Source organism: Macaca mulatta, chromosome 7 (genome assembly GCF_049350105.2).
Source record: "Macaca mulatta isolate MMU2019108-1 chromosome 7, T2T-MMU8v2.0, whole genome shotgun sequence".
In the NCBI taxonomy this organism is placed as follows: Eukaryota; Metazoa; Chordata; class Mammalia; order Primates; family Cercopithecidae; genus Macaca; species Macaca mulatta.
This window is the reverse complement of record NC_133412.1, coordinates 44,617,268-44,633,162: the sequence shown is the minus strand read 5'-3', so window position 1 is coordinate 44,633,162 and position 15,895 is coordinate 44,617,268. Positions and strand designations below refer to the sequence as shown.

General features: G+C 48.2%; 1 protein-coding gene across 8 annotated transcripts in view; it reads right to left on the bottom strand.

Moving 5' to 3' along the window:
- SMAD3 (SMAD family member 3) overlaps positions 1-15,895 on the bottom strand; it is a 131,221-nt gene that overhangs the window by 87,214 nt on the left and 28,112 nt on the right. For 3 of the 8 annotated variants that reach the window (XM_077938334.1, XM_077938348.1, XM_077938341.1), the window contains exon 2: positions 5,068-5,228. The gene's annotated coding sequence lies outside the window, so the exon portion shown is untranslated. 8 annotated transcript variants of the gene reach the window in all.

Here is a 15,895-nt window from a genome sequence, read left to right as displayed (position 1 = left end):
CATTTCTCATTGCTACTGAGAAACAAGGCATTCCACCCACTGGAATGCAGTCAAAGACACCAGAGAGAATTCCAGCTCTGTGCAGGAACCCTTGGGGAGGGGGTCAGTGTCCAATCACCAAAGAGGAGGATGTGACAGTTACATGCAACATGAGGGTACTAGCCTCTCAAGCCACGAGGTCCACTCTGACCTTCTACCCATTTTACAGATGAGGGCCACAAGTCCCAGAGGGTTAAATTGACTTGCACAAGGTCACCCAGCTTCAATCAGGGCAAAATGACTCAATTTTTCAAAACTGCCATCACAAAGCATTTTTCAGTGCATGGCAAGCATTCCACACAAAAAGCATTTGCACACACAAAGAACTTACAATGAAAATTATGTCTTACAAGTTAACAAGCCATGAGAATGTTCTAATCATCAAGCATTAAAAATACCCAAATGCATATTCATCCCATGCATTCATTCAGCAAGTATTTGTGAAGTGACCACGCTTTATCAGGCACCATGCTAGGCTCCAGAGACACAACTATGAATAATAACTGGTCTTTGTCAACAAGAACTCAATTGTGAGACAAAAGCCACCTTGAGGAAAATTAAGCCTATTTCAAACATGCCTTGATCTATGTAACATTCATAATAAATAATATATTCTTTGATCTCCACAGTTTTCTCTCTACCTCCAGATCAGTGCAATCTCTGGTTTTCCACTCTTCTTTTTCTTTCCAAATGAAAATGGAGCACAACTGTCATTTTCAATCTACTAAGTCATAAACCACAAGGCAGGATGCAAGGACCAAATGCTCTGTTTTAGAATGAGTCCAGTGCAGAGAACAGAGCCCACACCACGAGGCAGGGAGCTGTGGTCCAGATGAGTGACACGCCCTTAGTGACCTGGGTCCTGGCCTCCTACCCAGAGACCAGTCCCATGGAGCCCCTGTCCTTGAGGGCTCGCTGCCTGGGACTGTGAGAAGAATAACCCAGAAACCAATGTTTTCAACATATCATGGTGTGTGTCAGACCTAGGCGTGTGCCTCAGCAGCTGGGGGGACACATGTGCAGTGGCCAGGAGGAGGGGGCATCTGAAGGCTGCTTCCTGGAGATCAAGGTGGGACTACGTTTTGGAGGAAGCAAGTTGAATAGGCTTGGGACATTCCAGGCTGGTATGGGCAAAGCAAGGAGGCAAGAAATGGCTTGGCACAGGGTGGGGAGGAAAGCGGGCTCCTAGTATCATCAGAGTGGGGATTCTCAACCTTTTTGGGCAAAGCATGATAATTTTCAATTCCAGTGATTTTCACAGACCTCTCCCGTGGTAGCAGTTGTACTTGAAATCAGTCACTCCATAAATGCATAATCCCTGCCCATTTACAGCAATAATACAACTGCACAGAGTCTGTAGCTGCCAGGTTGGAAAGCTTCTTACCGAAGCCCCTGAGGGCAAAGCCAAGTGAGAGGAGATAGAGGACACTGTGCAGACACCGAGGGACAAGGCGAGTTATCCCCGAAGCACTAGGAACCACTAGACAGAAGGGTTCTAACCAGGGACGTGCTAGATCAAGATTTGTCCTTTAGAAAGATCACCTGGGCACGGTGCAGGGGCGGCGGGAGACGAGAGAAGATCCAGGGAGGCTGCTGGGGAAGTAACCTGGAGGCCCAGCCACCTAGATGAGGGAGGAAGACTTTCCACACCAGAAGTCAGTATCACAGAAGCCTCAAGCCTCAGAGAATCCTCCCTTCCAAAACCTAAACGAAGCCAAAATCCCCCACTCATTTTCAACAATAGTCACCACTCTGAACCTAACACTAAAACAAATCAAAAAGGAAGATTTTCCTAAACTAAACCAAAATCAAATGGTTCCTCCTTTCTCAGGCCATATCCCTATGGAAGGGAAGGGCGAGGCTTTGGGGTGGGTGAGGGCAAGAGTATGGGGCAGGGAGGGGAAGTGGAGGAACAGAGGGAGGCCTTGTCCACACAATAACCACAGAGACAGGCAGTGACTTAGGCTGGGCAACCCAAGTGACCTTGGCAAGGCTCAGAGAGGCGGAAAGGGCCGGGGGAAGCCCCTCTCCTATCAGAAATTACTCTCAGCCGAATGACAGACTTCATCTGTCTCTGCCTGCAGGTGACCACAGACTGCATCAGGAGGGCAGGAAGGCATGGCACTGAGGCTCTCCCGTCTGGCATATCAGAAAGCAGAGCTGATAAACCTCACCCTGGGAAGAAGGGTGCTTATGTGGCGGGAGTGGTGCAGCAGGTGAGGAGATTTCGAGGCTCTGAAAGGCCCACTCCCCTCCACCCAGACAAAGATACTTCTCTCTTGGTTTCCTTGGGGCTATTACAGTCGCTGTGCCTGAAATTCCCACCATTTGTCATTCCTTTGGCATCCAAGGCCCAACGACTGACTACACCAAAATCTTCAGTTAAGCATGACTCATTAAAATCTTTTTTTTTTTTTTTTAATGCACTCAGTAAACATTTATTGAGGGCTTGGCTGTTCCAGGTACTGTGCTGAGCCCTGGGTGGGAGAGAGGGCGATGACTAAGGCTTAGGAAGTCAGGGCTAGGGAAGCCGACAGAAGCCGAGTCGTGTAGACGGGGCCCTGTGAACCCAGCTAAGGAGACTGGACTCTACTTGGACTCCCTGGAAAGCTACCAAGGAGTTTTAAACCACTGGGGAACGATATGTTTTGATGCCACCGTTCTGGGTCCCCTGGGGTAATAAATACTATGTCATTAGCACCATTAACACCTTAGTGTGAATTAGGTAATCAGATGAAGTGTCATCTTGCAAAAGACTGAGATGTGGGACTGATAAGTTTTGATGCCAGAGAGTGAAGCCAGGAAGAGCCAGTGCTCAGTGACTACTCCGCGGGTAATGGAGAGCAGGGGACAGACCCCAAAGGAAGCCGGGTGTGGGGCCATCACAGCATAAGTATCCTCCACGTATGATGCATGCCTGTAAATATTTACTGAGCTCCTTGGTTCTGGGTCCTGAGCATAGTAGAGAACAAAAGAAATGGCCCCTGCCCTCAAGAGGAACACAGACAGTAAATAATCACAGATTTAGAACTACAAGCTGGAGCAGGGTCTCAGAAGGAAAAGAACAATTTGTATGAGAGAGTGTACTGAGGATAGTTAGGATGAAGGGGGGAATTAGGAAGGGCTCTCTTAGGTGACATTTAAGGGGAAACCTGACTCACATTCACCAGCTGAAAACTATGGGGACAAGCATTCCAGGCAGAAGGAACAGCATGTGCAAACGCCCTGAGGAAAGAAACGTAAGGTCAGGGTAGGCTTGAGAGGTTGAGATGTGAACCCTTGTTTGGGATTCAGACCCTTATCCTCAAGGCAACAGGAAGCCCTGAACAATTTTCAGCAGATATGACCGATGACAGAGGTACATTTCTTAGAGATCATGCTGGCTGCTGGTGTAGAAAGGGCCCAGTGGAGACGAGGGTGCAGGCAGGGAGACCAGATAGGAGGGAGATGGGGCCAGAAACACCGTGATTTGGGTGAGGAAGCAGCAGTGGAGATGGGGCATTGGATGGACTTAGATATTCTGGGAGCAGAACTGACAGGGCTCGGTGATGTCCTGGATGGGGAGGGAGAAGAGGAGGCTAAAATGATCACTTCCTGAGGTCTGGATGGTGGTGCTTTTCACTGGGAAGGGGAGACCTGGAGGAGGCTGTGCAGATGGCAGGGAGGGCAGGGAAATGAGCGCAGATGAAGGCTTCCATTCAGGACATGCTCAAGCAAGGCCCGGAGACGCAGCACAGCACAGATGTCAACAATGGGCCCTGGCCTGACCTAGGGCAACAGGAGGCATTAGCAGGCCCTGTGTTGCCTGAGGCAGCCTGAAAACCCAACGGGATCTCCAGCCAGGGCATCAGGGTAGGAGACACATTCCTGTTTCTCCCTCCTGTGCCCCGTCAGAGAGAAAGGCTTTCCCTTTTCTGGAAGTGCCAAAAATGCAGCACAGGAAACTCGTTCTGCTGCCAGACTGACTAATATTTATCACTGGTATATACAGTAGCCATTCTTCAAGGCCATGAATTTCTGCCCACAGCTAGAGCCACAATTCTCTCAGCCACCCTGCCCAAGCTCAGCCCTGCCTCAGCATTCCACAGGGCTGAATAACACTCTTTGCTTCCCGTAGGGGCTCTGCTTACCCAACAGCCCGGCATCTTCTCAGCATCCTGGACTCACCGCATACAGCTCAAGGTTCAAAGTTTCCACTGTGGCCATGGAGGTACACCATGATCTCGTTCCCCTACCCCTCCCTAACCATCCTGCCTGAGTCCCCACAACCAAACAGAGGCAGCTCCTCCCTCCCTGTAGAATGCAGAGGAAGGACACAGACGGTAAGAACTTTGAAGAGCGCCTCATCCAATCTTTTTGTTTACTGAGGAGTAAACTGAGGCTCAGAGAAGTCAACTGACTTGCCTAAGCTCACACAACAGAGCTGAGACAAAAACTCCAGGCCAGGGCTCTTTCTTTGGAAAGAAAGGGCCAAAGGTGGCAAGGCCTCCTGACAAATGGCACCTCCTATTCAGGGAGGTGAGATGGAGCCACAGGTGGCTTTGATACTGAGAGACCCCCAGGAAGCAGACAAGGCAGAGCAGCCGCTGGGACGCCTGCAAGATCAAACTCTCAAAGAAGTTTGCACGCAGCTGCACGGTGTCTGTCCCCAGACAACTCTCGGATAGGAAGCAGCTTTCAGTATTAAAAGAGGGGAGAAGAACTGGATCCCAGGACATAGATCCCAGTTCTTAATGGAAACCGCTTCACTCCTGCAATGCAGTTTATACATTTAACTAGGCCCAGAGGTCTCTGTCAAGGGAAGGGGGTGGGCAAAGCCCACAGAGGAAGTACTTTCTTGTGTGGCAATGACCATCGGGGAAACAAGATAACACGGAGTACAGTGATCCAGTGTAAACTTGGCCATTTGTGCCAAGCCCTTTGCCAAAGTTATCCGTCTTCGGCCACCTGACGGAACAGAGGGCACTCATGGGAAAACAGCTGGATAAAGGACACTGCCCAAAATTAGTATGAATATTTATCACTTACTGGGGGCCACAATAAAGGCCCTACGGGGCTGGAATCCTTTCCAATCTCAGGTGTTCCTGGACTCAGGGATAATGAGGGGTGACCGCAAAATGCAGAATGCCGGGGAACACAGAGGACAGCTTCAGAGGGCAGGCCCTTCTTCCAAGAAGCTCCGTCTTCTTCTAGAATCAGACACATTGATTAGTGTCTCTTACGCGATCAAACCTGCTGCTAACCATGACTTGATGTATACAGGGACACCCTATAGCTGTGATGAGAACTGGGAAGGCATTCATTCACTCAAACACTCATTGAGCACCTTGTAATACCAAGTATTGTGCGAGATGCAGGGATTACAGAAGTTGAAATATACCCATTCCTGCTGGGGAAAAGCTCTTGGTTGTCAAAAGTTGGGGGCGGAGGTACGGGGCAGACAAAAATCCTGAAATCCGATCTTATCTGTCTTCCTGCCTTTGAACGCTGCCACAACAAAACCAGCGGAGGCAGGCACTTTTAAAAGTAGGGCCCGTTGTGCACTTTCTCGGCTACGCACCCGCTTTCCTTCCTCCAGGCTTCCTGTCTCCCTTCTGTACAGTCACCGCCAACTACCCTTGAACGTCAACACCTCTAGAAAAGGTGAAATAATTCTGCCACCTTCAATACTGCAAATAGCCTCTCTAATCAATCCAAGTAAGTGTTTATGGTGATCTAGCAATGAGCTTGGCACAAAGAAAGAGGACCAGGGTGGTCACTCCCGGTGATGTCAAAGCCGAAACGGTGGATCCAAGAGCACTGATAGTTGGAGGAAACCCTCCTTGTTGTCGTAGCTCTGTTCCAGCTCCTTGTTGCACTGCAAGCTTAGGAAAACCACACAGGGGTGGGGAGTTCACACACGGGCCCACGCCCCACACACATTCAGCTCCACAACCAGCAGTCATGGCTGGAAAGGGTAGCTGAGCTGAGGAAACTGCAGCCCAGGGAGGGTGAGTGGGACTCAGGGGTCCTGGACTCCAGGTCAGTAGCAGACACCAGCAGAGCGCCTACCCCGGAAGCCCTGGGCCAGACCCGCCCAGCCTTAATGTCAGGGCACAGTTAGCATGGACACAAAACCATGAATAACTCATGTTTGCATTGTGCTCTGCTGTTTTCCAAACTCTTTCCCATCCCTCACTCTCTCCTCATCATCATGCAGCCTTCAATACAGCCAAGGTGGGTTCTGCTATCCCCTTGTCGAGTAATGTAAAGTGAGTCCCAAGGAGGCCATGTGCCTTGTGTGAAATCACATGGAAAAGGTTCAAGTGTGTAGCTCTTGCATGACCTTGACTACATGACCTTGACTACAACTCTTCTAACTGGGGTGGTGGGAGGCAGGGGGAAGGAGTTACGAAAAACAACAAAAAGAATAGTACAGCTCCGTACAAAGGAAGCTGACAATCAAATTTGGGCAGATGAACGACACACAGACAAGCTGCCTTCACAGAGAAGAGCCAAATTAATGCATTCAAAAATGTGTACTGAGCATGTACTGCATGCCAGAGCTGGGAAGTGAGGCAACAGACCATTCACAGACAGTTAAGACTAAGGAGATGGGACCTGTTCTGGATTTGAAAGAAGAAAGGTACAGAGGAGTCTGGGAGAGCGTCCCAGGAAACGTAAAGGGGAGCTAAAACATGGCAGCAGGTGTGGAGAAAGCACGTTGAAGAGGAGCTATGATGAGTCTCACCTGGGAGGAGCAGAGGGGCCACACAAAGGTAAATCCAGAAAGTGGTCACCTCCAGAGAACTTTAAATACCAAGCTAAGGGACTGCGTATCCTGTCTACAGAAACATGGTATACCCAGATCTTCCCAGTCCATTCAAGGTCACTCCCTGCAACTGACCAGCCAGGACCACCAAGAGGTTCGGAATTCTACCTGTTTAACAGAATTCCCCATCATACACTGGATGGTTTTGTTCCCATCACACCCAGGACAAGTTTATACACACACGTCGGCCCAGAAGGGCCCTGAACTAGCACCTTGGACATACAATTCCCACAGATGAGGACAGATATGAACACTCACAAACCTACTCCACTGCTCAAGAGAATGTGGTGGAAGGCACACTTTCTAAAGGGCCGCATCTCACACATTTTAAGTGGTTTTCACACATTTCTGAGCAAGTGCATGACTGCTGTATGTGTATGAACATAACAAGTTTCAAAAGGGAAAAAACAGTGGTTAAATCTGACTCATCCTACTCTCCCGGCTTTTTTCTTTCTCTCAACACAAACTCACGCACGCGAGCATGCACACCACACACACACACACACACACACACACACACTCTCTCTCTCTCTCTCTCTCTCTCTCTCTCTCTCTCTCTCTCTCTCTCTCTCTTTTACAGCATTTCCCCCAAGACTGATTTGAATAACATGGTGGGCCTCTAGGCAGGAAGGATTCACTAGGTCAATTCTCCTCACTCTCACACAAGCTTGCCTTCCAGGTGACCCATGAAAACACAATGTAACCATGAACTTCTGGAAGGCAGGACCTGGTTCCACTCACACGGCCTTAAACAGATCAGGTGCCTCATAATCCTGATTTGATGGCAGAAATAAATATCAGTGCATTCCAAGCCCTGCTTCCCACAGCTAAGACTCTCCTAAAGACAAAGGCAAATTCTGCTGTGCCAAGTACAACTCCCAACACAAACCAGTTTGCATTCATTCCTATTTCTTTCAGTGGCACCCACCCTTGGGTTTCATTTCAGTAGAGTCTCAACAGCTAACAAAGCAGTTTAATGGCCATCATCTCATGCAGATGCTCACACCAACTCTGTAAGATAGGAGAGGCCAGAAATATCGTTCACATTCAAAGATGAGGACTCTGTGAACAAGCTTTAGATTACTTTCCTAAGGTCATGTAGCTAATCAGTCTCGATCTTGTCACTCCTAGCCTACGGATCTCACCTCAGTTGCTGAGAGTATAATTGAACTTCCAAGATCCTGAAACCTTATTCGGATTCTCCTAGGGATTAAATAGATATTTAATTCAATTACTGCTCGGCCTGTTCCGGTGGCGTCATCGTCACTGTCATCATCATTGCTATACTGCCACCGACCAGGGCAGGATACCAGAGCTCGACCTCAGAGAGCAGGCAGGCCTACCCACTACATGCCAGAGGGTGGGAGAGTCAGGGGGCTTGCTAAATTTCAAACCTTTTTCTGACATCCAAGTATTTAAACAGCTCATTGACTCCCATATGTAAATATTACTATAAGCTACAGTTTCATTTACCCTGTGCTGGGGCCAAGAGGGTTTGAAAGTAGAGTGAGCATAAATTAGGTACTGGAAAGTTTCTTATTTCCTGTAGTGTCAGATGTTTATAGTCAAAAAGAGAAGAAAAGAAGAAGCAGTGTCACATGGCAAGTCTCCCATCAAACACCAAACGTATGTATTTGCACATAATTGGGCCCTTTCGCTAACTGCCCAAAGCGAGTAGCACGACTGGAATTATTCTAGACACATCCACGAGGACACAACCCAGGACTTGGGCTATTTCTATTTCTGCTACACAGCCCCAGAGCCTCCTGAGCCTCACCTGAGGGTGAGACAGACAATTTCCCTGAGCACCCAAGGACTGCACAAAATGCCAGGTGGAACACAGCTGATCCTCAGTAACCCAGAACACACCCAAAGACATAAAGGAGCTAAAACCCACTTTCCCACTGTGACTTCCCCAACAGAAAGTGAGGAGGCTAGAAGCCAAAGCTCAACTCTGGTACGCTGCTCTGTGCCCTTGGGCAAGTCACTAGCCCTCTCTGGGTCTCTGGTTCCTCATAAAGGTAGAGCCTGGACTGGAAAGTCCCATTCTTTCTTCAGCCTCCGTGTACGCGTAAATGACCCATTCCTTTCTGTCCCACCCAACACAAACATATCAGAAACGAAGTCAGTGAAATGGACACCATTAGAGGAATACATTTGATTTTAATGTATATTAAAATCAATTTATATGTTTGTCACAATATATTGATATATTTATCACAATATATTAATATTGTAATTAACACACTCATTAATACATTAATATATTGATACATGTAGCAAAAATCTACCATGTTAGCCATTTTAATGTATATAACTCAGTGGCATTGAGTTCATTCACAGTATTGTACAACCACAACTATTTTGTTCCAGAACACTCCTCAAGGAAACCCTGTATCCATGAAGCAGTCACTCCCCGTTCCCCTCTCCTCCACCCCTGGCAACTACTAATCTGCTTTCTACGTCTATGAATTTGCCTATCGGGATATTGCATGGGAATGGAATCATGTGATATGTGGCCTCTGATGTCTTACTTCTTCAACTCAGCATGATGTTTTCAAGGTTCATCCATGTTGTGGCACATACTTAATTTCTTTTTTTTTTTTTTTTTTTTTTCCAGTTGGAGTATCGCTCTTGTTGCCCAGGCTGGAGTGCAAGAGCGCGATCTCAGGTCACTGCAACCTCCACCTCCTGGGTTCAAGCAATTCTCCTGCCTCAGCCTCCCAAGTAGCTGGAATTACAGGCATGTGTCACCACGCCCGACTAATTTTGTATTTTTAGTACAGATGGAGTTTCAGCATGTTGGTCAGGATGGTCTTGAACTCCTGACCTCAAGTGACCCGCCCACCCTGGCCTCCCAAAGTGCTGGGATTACAGGTGCAAGCCACTGCGCCTGGCCACGTACTTCATCTGTTGGCTCAAAAAATATTCCACTGTAGAGTGGAATATGCTTTTGAATTAATTGCTAAGTAAATCATTCACAGACTGCAGTACTATTATCAGTAATAATTAAATGAGATAATCTATGTAAGGTATGGGGCATGTGGTATGCAATCAGTTAGCATCCACTTTTCATCATCAACAAAAATTCCTCATAGCACACCTCGCTGGCAGTGACATCATCACACCTTACTTGGGAATCAATAGACTGGAGGTGTCATCCAGATCCCATCTTCTGAGTACATGAATCAAAACATTTCTGCACAAGTATTACATATTCCCCCAGTTCTCCAATGTGTGCGGACCTCTGGCGAGTAAACCTTCCTTACGCAGTAACCAGTATAAGGTAGCAAAACACAGGAACCCTTCTTTAAGTAATCCTGCCACATGAAATTTACCAAAATAGAAAATCCTTGGGGAAGTGGTGTAATTCTCCATTTTTTCAAAATGACTCACAACAGGATTCCTTTAAATGGTTTTCCCAGTAGTCTTAAAACACAATTCAATTTGCACAATCGGTATTTCAACAACACATCTTCTCTATAGAATACTATGCAGCTGTCTGAGCTGGGCTCCAATATGGAGGACAGTGATGCTTACAAGAAATGATGAACTGGTGTCTGCTTTTCCCCATAATCAGCATGCTGAATCCGGAGACAGAAGTCCTGAGTTCTTATCCCACTGTCCAGCCCTGTGACTCTGAACAAGAGCGGCGGCTACTTCTCATGTCAGCGTACTCTCAGGAATGCAGAAGTCACAGCCACTTTCTCTAAGGCTGACACATGAATTGAAAGAGCAGCACCACAGAGAGGGGAATTACCATGGGTACTCACAGAGCTGACCCTCACTCAGGACACAGGCTCTGTCCACAGTTTGGGGCAAAAGTCCACATTTGTGAAGCGTTTCAGAACACCGTCCCATCTCCATGGGCTGCCTGACCCTCCTCCACACTGGCCCTCTCAGGAGCGGAGTCCACCCTCCCATCCATGTATGCCCTCCCACCGTCCCCGAGTCTCCCAGCTGAGCAACAGTGGGCCCTCGGACCCCCACCGGGGATGCGTGGGATCCTCCATGCCCACTTCCACCTGCCTTCCGGGGGCTGTGGAGGCCTCCGCAACCAATGCAAGCCTCCCCAAGTGTCCTGTGGACAGTTCTCTCCCAACTCCCCAAGCTTGTTTTCTTTAATTAGCTCACTGTGGCAGGAGAAAAACGCGGCCCCACCCTTGAAATAAGCAGATCTGGGCCTCAAATGTACTCTGTGGTTTGCCTCTGTGCTGCCAAGCTGTTCGCCAGGGAGCGACAGGCTACCGGGGCTGAGGAGGCAGGGACAGCAAGAAACCCCTGCTGCGTTGAGATAGGCCTTTTTCTTCCTAACATCTGACATTCATTTCTCAACCACAAGCTGGGCTGCACCCCTTCCTGAGTCCCTGAAACCTGCGATTGTGGTTCCAGTTAGAGGACGATTCCAAATCCTGCTGGCTTGCTCGCTCTTTCTTTCTCTCCCTCCCTCCCTCCCTCCCTCCTTCCTTCTTTTTTAATCTGCCTTGGGTGGGGGTGGGGGGGCAGTTTATGGCACAATCCTCTCATCTCACAGATGATGAACTGGGGCCCAAAGAAAGTAACTCCTTCTTGGAGTCTCTCAGGACAGTAGTGAGCAGCATTTAAATAAACACTGAAGACTCACCATGTTAGCTCTTCCTAACACCAGTACTTAAAAGTTTATAAAAGATTTCTCCGCAGGTCATCTCAGCTGGGTCTCATCCTCTAAGGCAGGCACACCCAGCTGCTCCATTTGACAGATGTGTAAAGCAAGGCTTAGTGGGGAATGGACAGTCAAAGGTCATGGGACTGACAGTAACAGGGTGAGAGGACCAGGATCCTTGAAGACCTTCAAACACTACACTTTTTCTTTCATTCCAGTAACTTCCACAGTACAGCCTGAAGAACTACTTAGAAGTCGGAGGCAGAGGCTCCCTAGAACCGTATTCACAGAATCTCGGAAGTTAGACCTTGAAGGTCAGGATTCCTAGAGGATACTACTATTGGTCCTAGCCCCCACAGGAACTGTTTCTTCCTCCTCCCCTCATTCTTCACCATCATGACCCTTGCTAGCACTGATTCAATCCCACTGACTAGACACAATGTTAACTCCTCCCTCTGCCCTCATTTCATGCTCATGACCACGCTATAAGGTAGTTACCTTTATACCCATTTTATAGACGGGTAAACCAAGGCTCCAGGAGGCTTGAACAACCTGCCCAACATCAAACAACTAGTTAAGAGATGGAGACAAGGCCGGGCACAGTGGCTCACACCTGTAATCCCAGCACTTTGGGAGGCTGAGGCAGGCAGACAGCCTGAGCTCTCAAGTTTGAGACCAGCCTGGGGCAACATAGTGAAACTCTGTTTCTACAAACAAGAGCAACAACAACAGAAAACAATGAAAATTAGCCCAGTACAGAGGTGAATGCCTGTAGTCCCAAGCTACTCAGGAGGCTGAGATGGGAAGATCACTTAAGCTGGGAGGTCAAGGCTGCAGTTTGCCAGTATCATACCACTGCCTTCCAGCCTGAATGGTGGAGGAATAACCTGTCTCAAAAAAAAACACAAAAATAAAAAAAGGACAGAGAGATGGAGATAAGATTGGACTCAAGATTTCAGCCTCCAAGCAGCCCACATTTTTAACAACTACACTGCAACCAAAAGACTGAGGACTGCCTGATGAAGAAATGACTCACCCAAGGAGACCATGCCTGAGTTAAGAGTCAAACTAGGGCCTCTCTCTCAGCTCACTGCTGGCTCATGCCTCTATACTAGGCTGCCCAAAAATTCACAAAAGTAAACGCAAAGGAGACCTCAAAAGCACCTTCAACAAGAGTATGTTTGTAGCCTCTGAAATTCCTCACCTTTTCTCTCTATCAACAGAGCCACCACCACCTGGAAGCTTGGAATCTTCAGAGCAAGCGTACATGCTCACTTGCCTATATGTTGTTTCTTGGCTCCGCAACCCAGGAGACAACGTGAGCAGACCAGGGATCTAGAGGCTGCCCATGCAAGACCAGACTGAGACCTCCAGCCCCAGGACGCCAGTCAGGGTTGGCTGCATAATTTGTGGGGCCCAGTGCAAAACGAAAATATGGAACCCTTTGTGCAAAAGGCAAAAAAAAAAAAAGTACCAATCATGGTACTAAAATAGAAAGCTTTTTCTCTTCCTTCCACAGTCTCTCTCTTGATGTGTCATGGTGTTTTTAATTTGCTATTTAATATTATTCTAAGTAAAGCAACATTAAAATTTTAAATTGCCATGAATTAGCATGAATTTTACCACTACTATTTATATTGTGTGATGCCAGTTTTAACTGCAAATATAAAAAGCCTTTAACCAGTATGTGGAATCACCAACATTATATGAATTGTATTTTAGGGCTTGGATATGCATTTTGTGACGTACCAGAACCAGAGAAACATCCATAAAGCTATCTCAATCGTTTTTACTTCGCTTCTCGATACTGTCCATTCTACCATCACTCTTTAAGCTTCCTGGGGAGTGAGGAAGCTCTGAGAAGAAAAGGCATTACGGGTGCCCTATCTTTCCTCTTCCTTCTTCCGTCATCATTTGCAGTATAAGTGGTTGGTGCAAGGGAAGTGACATGATTAATAAAGGATATGATGGGGCTCTTTGGTCATTGATGTTTCTTAGAATGTCGTCGCCTTCTTTCTACGTCCAAGACAAGCTCCAGTTCAGATGGAAAGCATCAGGACTGTCAGGGTCCCCGCCTACTCAGTTGCAGATGTGACATCTCATACTCGCTTTGACTCTCGCTCAACTCCCTCACATTGCAGGTCCAGCAGAAGTCCGTACTCAAATGCCACATGTGAATGGAGCAGAAGGCTCAAGGCTCACATACTGCCCACATCTCTACCCATGCTCATGCTCCAAAACACTAGGTCAAAGATAAAATTATTAAGAATTTCAAGATGGCCAGATGCAGTGGTTTACACCTGTAATCCCAGCACTTTGGGAGGCCAAGGCTGGTGGATCACCTGAGGTCAGGAGTTCGAGACCAGCCTCACCAACATGGTGAAACCCCATGTCTAGTAAAAAAAAAAAAAATACAAAACTTAGCTGGGCATGGTGGCGGGTGTCTGTAATCCCAGCCATTTGGGAGGCTGAAGCAGGAGAATCACTTGAACCCAGGAAGCGGAGGTTGTAGAGAGCCGATATTGAGCCATTGCACTCCAGCTCGGGCAACAAGAGCCAAAAGAAAAAGAAAAAAAGAATTTCAAGATGGTGACAGCAGAGCATTAAACCAAGCATAGGGCCCTCCTGAGCATGAACTGTGTGTGACTGCACTCGTCATGTGCCCATGAAGCGGGCCCTGATGCCAGCCACACCTGTGTAAGGACAGGTTCGAGACACACTTCCACAGCTGTCCTTCCATTTACTGGCCAGTTCATCCAAAGCCAAATTAGGTTAGGACCCCACACTCCGAGGCCCTGGGTCTCAGATATGTCGGCCAAAGGATCCAATACTAAAACACAAAAAGGATCTGGGTTTAATGCTCACCTGCCTCAGGACCAGATAAGCCAGAAAGCTTTACTGGCCTTCTGTAACCTTTCTGAGGCTGCCACACTGTGTGACAGCTCCTTTGTCCACCCAGTAAAGCAGGAGAGGTGAGCACGTGGCCATCTTTCAATATGCTTAACATCAAGGGGAGAGGAAGGGACCAATCAACCATTTACCAGCTCAGCAACGTGGTAAACACCAAGCAATGCCTTGTATACACGTTAACTCAACCTTACAACAACCCCAAGAGACAAGTAACATTTTACTGCTGGAGAAACCGAGGCTCAGAGAAATGGCGTGACTTACGCAAGACCTGCCCAGTCAGCTCAGCTGACTTCTCTGGACTTATCCCCACCCATGGAGACCCCCTCATGCGGCCCTGCCATCTGTCCAGAAGCTGGGTTAAAACTCAAGTGCATTTAATGCAAGAAAAAAGAGCGCAACTCTGATTCCAAACGCTCTGGGACACCAAGTCAGGAGCACCCTGGCAGGGTCTGATAAAGGGTTAAAGCAAAGGCTCCTTTGAGACACATGTTAAATGTATGTGGCCACATCTTTGCCTACATCAGTGCAGCCCCACACATTTCCCTAAATGTCTGTAAAGCAGATCTCACATAATTATGATCTTTAGCTCGGCCCTGGCCACATTAGAAGTAATGTATATTTATGAAGTGAAAAGCTCAGGTCCTGCCTATAACACAGTTATTTACACTCATCAGGGCCTGCTCCAGCAGGCCCTGGATTCCATGTTATCACACCCTGCCCTGCCTGGTCACAGCCCTCTCCTCAGGGTAGCAATTTTGAGCAGAGCTTGAATGAGATTCTCTCGTGCCGAGTCTGCCTTAGAAGAAAGCCAGGTAAATGCCCTCAGCCCTACTCAGGAGGAGCCACGGGGTAGGATGGTGGGATGAGGGAGCCAAAAGCAGAGTGAATAGGAGCAGCTGGTTCTCTGGTCCCAGAAGCTTCACCTCCCATCTTGATGCCACTTCTGGTCACAGCCCTAAGTGTACCGGAACATCTGATGACTGGTAGATGGCCACGTCTTCTGATTTGCCCAGACACAGGCTGACTTCCTGGGTCCCTCACACCACAGGCCACCCCACACAGGCCTCAGGTGGTCCCACTGCCTGCCCTGAGGACCCCTCCACAGGATGGGTGGTCAAGGGCCTGGAACACTAGAAGTGTGGGTCTGGGAAGCACCGTGGTCACACAAAGAGCCCTAGACCAGAAAATGCAATCTGGGTTCAGATTCCTCGCCTGCATCCCCTCGGGTAAACCATGTGCCTTCTCAGAGCCTCGGCTTCCTGAGCCATCAACAGAGGGAGGCACCAAATGAGATCAACGAACATGTCCGCAGCACTTCACAGAACTCTGCCGCCGGGGACAGTCCATCCTCCTATTGGCCCAAGAGGCTTCTTTTAGGTGCTGCCAGAGGCAAAAAGATAGGAACCACCAGCTGCCTTTGCTTCCTTCAGGTAACGACCTCCCAACCAGCACTACCTCGCATGCCAACACAGCGCTGCAAGTCAGCAGGCGCA